The sequence below is a fragment of the Dromiciops gliroides genome, chromosome 2, assembly GCF_019393635.1.
Source record: "Dromiciops gliroides isolate mDroGli1 chromosome 2, mDroGli1.pri, whole genome shotgun sequence".
NCBI classification, from domain to species: domain Eukaryota; kingdom Metazoa; phylum Chordata; class Mammalia; order Microbiotheria; family Microbiotheriidae; genus Dromiciops; species Dromiciops gliroides.
Genome location: NC_057862.1, coordinates 458,176,492 through 458,183,548, shown reverse-complemented (window position 1 = coordinate 458,183,548; position 7,057 = coordinate 458,176,492).

The following is a 7,057-nucleotide window of genomic DNA, read 5'->3' as shown; positions in this document are numbered from 1 at the left end:
TAGTAGCTGTGTGACTTTGGGCAAGTCATTTAACCCTATTTACCTCAGTTTCCTCATCTTTAAAATTAGCTGGAGAAGGAAATGACAAACCACTACAGTATCTTTGCAAACAAAATCCCAAATGAAGTCCTGAAGAGTCAGAAACAATTGAAAAGAACTCAACCCCTTTGGCAGTCTGTTGAAACCTATGTATCCCTCAGAATATTTTTTTAAATGCATAAAATAAAATACACAGGACTGTAAAGGAAATCAAAAGTTAGTGAAAATAAAGCTGTCATTTTTTACCATCCAGGTTCACAGACTCCCTGAAATCTATCCCATGAGCCCTAGGTTAAGAATCTCTTATGGAAACAGTGAATATAAGAGTGATTTGAATATTGTAATGAGGATACTCTAAAGGCAAGGTATTAGTTTCTGGTCCCTAGGGAAGTACCTTAAACATGATTTATTGTGCATAAGGATCTTCCTAACATTGAGAGCTGTTTCAAAGTATAATGGGATTCAAAGACATCCCCAAAAAGAGAAAAAGACCTATCCGTACAAAAATATTTATAGCAGCTCTTTTTGTGGTGGCTAAGAATTGGAAATCAAATGAATGCCCATCAATTGGGGAATGGCTAAACAAGCTGTGGTATATCATTGTGATGGAATATTATTGTGCTATAAGAAATGACAAACAGGGCAATTTCAGAAAGGCCTGGAAAGACTATATGAAGTGAAGTATAGTGAAGCGAGCAGAACCAGGAGAATGTTGTACATAGTGACAGCAATATTGTTTGATGAAGAATTGTGAATGAACTTAACTATTGTCAGCAATGCAACAATCCAAGACAATCCCAAAGGATTAAAACTCTTCACCTCCAAAGAAAGAACTGATATTGATTGAACACAGACAGAAACATGTTATTTTTCACTTTCTTTCATGTTTTCTTTTATTTGAGTTTTCTTGTACAAAATGACTAATATGGTAATGTTGTACATAATTGCACATGTATAACCTATATTTGATTGCTTACTGCCTCAGGGAGGGGGGAAAGGAGGGACAGAAGGAGGGATTGAATTTGGAACTCAAAACTTTAAATAAAATTATTTATTATTTTAAAAGAAGTATAATGGGATTGCTTCTGGGGAGGGCAGGGGAGGACCACTTGAAATTTTGGAGATCTTGCAAGGCAAATTCCTGATAGAGGGTGATTCATCTAAAACTAAATGTTTTTTGAGGTCCTTTCCAACTCTTGACAGTCTATGATCCATTTTTCATCTTGAGCTTCTCCTGAGTAACAAGGCACAGATTAGTGACCCTGGGGAAGTCACTTCCCCTCTCTAAAGCTCAGTTTCCTCACCAGTTGCCTCATTTTACTTGTGAGCCTGGAGGTTTCCTTTTACCCATGCCACTCCTGTTTGGAGTTCCTTCCCTTCCCTATGCAAGTGTCCTTTCCCCCAAAAAACACATTTCCTTTTTGAGTAGAGAACATCTGAAAAGTTTTAATCAGGTGTTGCTTCCCAGAAAAACACTGGATCCTTGATATTGTCTTCAATTTCCCTCAGCCTGGAATGATGTGAGATCTTAACAGATTCTTCCTGAAGAGAGTGCTGCAGTGTTATATTTTAGACTTAAACTTTAGACTGCAATGCTCCTGTTCTTTCCCCAGTAGTTCTCAATTTTCCCTAAAGATTCCCAGGTTTTACTTTAGTCAGGCTAGTTTTACAATCTCTTCTTTCCCTCCATTCCAGGCTTATCCCAGACTCTGTGCCTTTGCTTCCATTCTCTTGTCTGAGCAGGACACAGAATCCCAATGTGGCAGGAGATCCTAGAGGACACTCCTGTCTGAATAGGAATCCTCTGTTTCCTGATAAGTGGTTGCTCAGCTCCTGCTTAAAGACCTCCAGGCCCAGGAGACTTGTTACCTATTTAGATGATGTCTTTTCCTCTCCCCTCTGCTTACCTAAATGTGTAATTTTCAAGGCCCAGATCAGGTCTCGACTTTCCCATGACATTTTGCCTGACTGTTCTAGTCCTTTATCATCTCTCCTTTCCTGTACTCCTATTACACTTAGAAACAACATTGCACAGAATAAGCACAAAATTATATCCTACCCTACATTGTTTTTTAATGTTTTCACTTATGCTAGTCTTTTTTTTCTCCTCAAAGAGAGTACGAGCTTTTTGAAAGGAACTATGTAGTACTTTAAAAAAAATCTCTCCCTCTTGCTCCTTTTCCTGCTTCAATCAGGTGCCAAGCACAGGTCTAGGCACATAGTACATGATCATGATTACATAGTACTTACTAGTACTAAATTACAATATAGTGGAATGCCAGAGCTGCATGGGACTTTAGCTCATAGAATGTTAGAATGGGACAAGACCTTTGAGATCATGTAGTCTAACTATCTAATTTTATAGATCAGGAAACTGCAGCTCAGAGAGAGAAAAGAATTTGCTCAAGTTTAAACAGCTAAATGGCAGGGGATCAAGGAGTAGAATTTAGGGCTTTTATTCCCCACCCACAGTGCTCCAGGAGAACATGAGCTCCTGAAGAAACGAACTACTTCATTTCATCTTTGTGTGTCTGGAGTGTAGATTAGTGCCTTGCATATAAGAGGGGCTTGATAAATACCTCTATTGCATTAAATTCTCTCAGATACTCTTTTCATTATACAACATTGTCTCCAATTCATTTTTTAAAATCAATGTTAAATCATATCAACACAGTGTAATCCCAGAATCCCTCCTTCCTTTTGACCTTTTCAAGTCTTTATAGATATTATCATTGTAATAAACCATTAAGACAACACCTCTTCTCTCTTCAGGGGACTTCTGTCTTTCCCCAGGGGGTCCATACTGAAATCTAGCCTTAGAATGCTACTAAGCGGCTCTGCCCCTCGAACAAAACTTGTAAAAACAGACGACCAAAGATTTGGCTTCTGGGCAATAAACGTAGCTATCTGTAGCAACCATAAACAAGTCTGCTAGATTGTGGAGAGCAGAGAGGGGGCAGCCATGCCAAAATAGTAAAAGATCCATTATCTTTGGTACTATGTACAAAATACTTTAGGGGCTAGGGACACACACAGTTCAGGTACCCTCATCCTCAAGGAGTTTATAATTCACATAATTGGCACTTAAAAAGTGTTTGCTGAATGTTGAGGGTAGGGAAATCATGACAAGGGGCAGCAAATTGATTCATTTGGAAAAGAGGCTAAATTCAGGATCTCCTTTTTTTTTTTTTTTTAACCAGTAAAACTTAGGGCTGTCTTTTCCCTTGCTTCTCTGAGCTCTTCATTTTGCTCCTCTATAAAATGTGTGTGTGTGTGTGTGTGTGTGTGTGTTGGGGGCAGGGCTTTTACTAAATTATTTGTATGGTCCAATCCAGTTATAAATGATGTGATTCCTACGATTCTCTGATCCTTTCAGTCTCAAATGTTGACAAATATGCCTCTCCCCCACCCCCGCCTCGTGCAGATGGAGAAGAAATGCTCCTATTCTTTGTTCTAATCCCCGAAAATTATGATATTTCTACCTCCTGCCAGTCCTTTGTTGAATCACAGGCTTTCATTTCTTGGCACCAGGCTAATGCTTTGCAGGCCATTGGGGCAGCCATTCGGGGAGGCTGGTTTTGATTTAGACACAGGAAGAAGGAGATAAATGATAGTTAGCTTAAAACAAATAAGGTGAACAGCTCTTGGACCAGTAAGTTGTAAGCACAGCCCAAGGGCCTAGTCCTGTTCTACTGAGGACCCAGACCTGCTCTAGCCCTGAGATCCTAGCCACAATGCACCACTTGGAGAATCAGCATTGCTGCAGTGGAAGATTTTCTGTCCCCTCAGTCATGACTTGGCATTGCTTCTGGGCTGCTTTCCCTATTATTTCATTCTGATTGGAAGCCTGGTTTGCCCTCCTCTGCCTGCCATTTATTTCCATTTGCTTCCAGGGGAGAGTGAGGATGGTAGGCCCCGGAGTTGCTGACAGCCAGACTGAATCCTTTCAGCTTCTGACACTCTATACTCCTCCAGACCTCCAGACAGAGACAGACTTGAGGCCCGAGAGCATCTTCCTTTCCTAGCAACGAGAACTCTCCTAAGCTGAGCCTTTGGGACATCAGCTAAACAATTAGAACGAGTCCCTCCCCCTCCCACCCCCCACCCGCCACCCCCCACCCCAAAGTGGTGTTTTTCCTTATTTGTGCCTGCCCCTCTACAGATAGGCCTCTTTTCTTCTTTTTCTGAATAACAATTCAACGATTTGGCAAATTCATCAATTCATTTATTATACCTATGAAGTCTTGTGCTGGCTACTGGGGAAAGAGATAACATTTAGCTAAATTGCAGTCCCAAACCTCAAGGACCTTAGCATCTAGTAGGTTGGGCTATGATACCAACACAGATAACTCCACACTGGGGTAATGGGAAAACTGGGTGTCAGTCACTTGGATGCTAAGGGCAGCTAGGTAGCACCATAGTGCACAGAGTGCTGGTCCTGGAGTCAGGAAGACTCAACTTCAGGAGTTCAAATCTGGCCTGACATTTATTAGCTATGTGACCCTGGGCAAGTCACTTAACCCTGTTTGCCTCAGTTTCCTCATCTGTAAAATGAGCTAGAGAAGGAAATGGCAAACTACTCTAGTATCTCTGCCAAGAAAATGCCAATTGGAATCAAGAAAACTCAGACACAGCTGAACAACAACTGGATGCCAACTTGCCTTGGGCAAGTCTCTAGGTTTCAGGTGTCTTTCCTGTAAAGTAAGGACGTTGGACCAGAGAATCTCTGCGGTATCTCTGAGTTCACTCACCCAGTCACTCACTTGTTCATACCAAACAAATTTCTTAAGTGTGTACAGAATACAGGTCACTGCTCTCATGGAACTTACTCCTAGGAAGGAGGTAAAAAAAACCCCAATAAGGTAACTTCAATACACAATAATCTAGAAAAGTGCACCAGAGATGCAGAAAACAAAGTCCTATATGGCGTCAAGGTTGTAGGATCACGGAAGACTTCCTGGAGAAGGTAGCACTTGATTTCAGTTTTAAAGAATGGGTAGTGATTTAACTATTGGAGAAAGGACAAAGGAAACAATATAACAAGATACAAGAAGGTACAGGGTAAAACAGAGAATTATATTTTTGGCTGGAGTTTAGAGTGAGTAGAGTGAGAATGAGTAGGTAGCAGTAATAAGCCTGGAAAGGCAATAATAACAAATTCCTACAATTATATCCTTCCTTACAGTTTTCAAAGTGCTTCTACCCATATGTTCTCATTTAATTCTCACAATAACCCTGTAAGAAAGACAAGGCATAGGCAAATTTTTCCCATTTTATAGAGGAGAAGTAACTTACCCAGTCACATACCTAGTTAGCAGCAGAGCTCGGTATTGCTACAGTACCTCCTCCTGGGACTAGTTATGATTAGCAATTTCCTTATTTCATTTGGAACCCCCCAATGAATGTAGTTAATGATCTCAAGGGGTCTCACACAGTTTTAGAAGATTCTCAAAAGAAAACTTGGATTTACTTTAATTTTCAAAAAGTCCACAAACATCATATAGCACTTTTAAGAGGAGATGTTATGAAATCAAATAATAAAGTGTTGAAACCTCCCAAAGATGGTGTGTTATGGGTTTCCACCAAGGTGATAGTGATATCTCAGGGATGTGCTAGCCCTCTCAGGCTGACATTTTGTTTGTTTGTTTGTTTTTTGCAGGACAATGAGGGTTAAGTGACTTGCCCAGGGTCACACAGCTAGTTAAGTGTTAAGTGTCTGAGGCTGGGTTTGAACTCAGGTCCTTCTGAATCCAAGGTCAGTGCTTTATCCACTGCGCCACCTAGCTGCTCCTCAGGCTGACATTTTGAATAATAGGACTCGAAGCCTAAATAAGTGGGTAGGTCCTTCACTTTAGTTCCCCCAGAACTGGGGTGGGGAGAAGCTAGAGCTGTGTCAATACGGAAAACAATGTAAGCCCAGACAATTAATTGGTTTACTTGATCAGTAAAGGTGACTATTTCTTATCATTGCCCCAAATGGTTATTTTTGGAGATGCCCAAGTAATTTAGTTGGATCAAAATGAGCTCAGGGTACTTAGGTAGTGCAGTGGATAGAGCATTAAGTCTGGAGTCAGGAAGACCTGAGTTCAAATATGACTCCAGATACTTGCTAGCTGTGTGACCCTGGGCAAGTCACTTACCCCTGTTTGCCTCAGTTTCCTTAATCTATAATATGGGCAGGATAAGAAAATGGCAAACTACTCCAGTATCTTTGTCAAGAAGACCCAAATGAAATCATGAAGAATTGACATAACTGAAAAACAACTAAAAACAACAAAAAGTTAACTTAATAACTCCCAGCTTTATACTTTGTGGTATATGCACTCATCTGTTGCATCTTTCTCTTGAACCTGGTACAGAAAGACCACCAGTAAGAAGCTGTTGAATAGGGGGGGGCATCTTGGTATAATGCAAAAAGCCTTGGACCAGGAGACCTGTATTTGAGCCCTAACTCTGTTTCTAGCCATGTGAACCCTGGTCCTTCTTTGGGCATCAGTTTTCCCATCTATAGTAAAAACTCACATTTATATAGCCCTGATTTTAAGGTTTGAAAAATGCTTTCTGCATGACCATCCTGTGGGAAAGGTAATGTATGCAACATTAACCCTAGTTTTTTGATGAAAAAAACTGAGGTTGAGAGTCAAAATGATTTGCATAGGACATCCAAGCAGGGTTCTCCTCCATCTGGGACATCTGGGACATTCATAGACAGCATTTACTATTTTGGCTACTCTCCTGACATCATCTTTATCTTCCCTTTCCACTCCCCTTGGAAATTCTTGGATTCCACCACTGGGTCCCTTAACTATGATAGGTTTTCTTATTTTACCGCAAACCAGACCTCCATGCTATTTCCTGCCCATTTCCTCATTATACTGTCTACATTCTGACATCATCCTTATCTTCCCCTTCCTGCATCCATATCTCAACCTTAGACTTTGATTCTAGTTTTCTGGCTATGATAGGTGACCTTTTGTCTAATGTTCTTGGAACCAGGCCTCTACACCATTCCATGCTC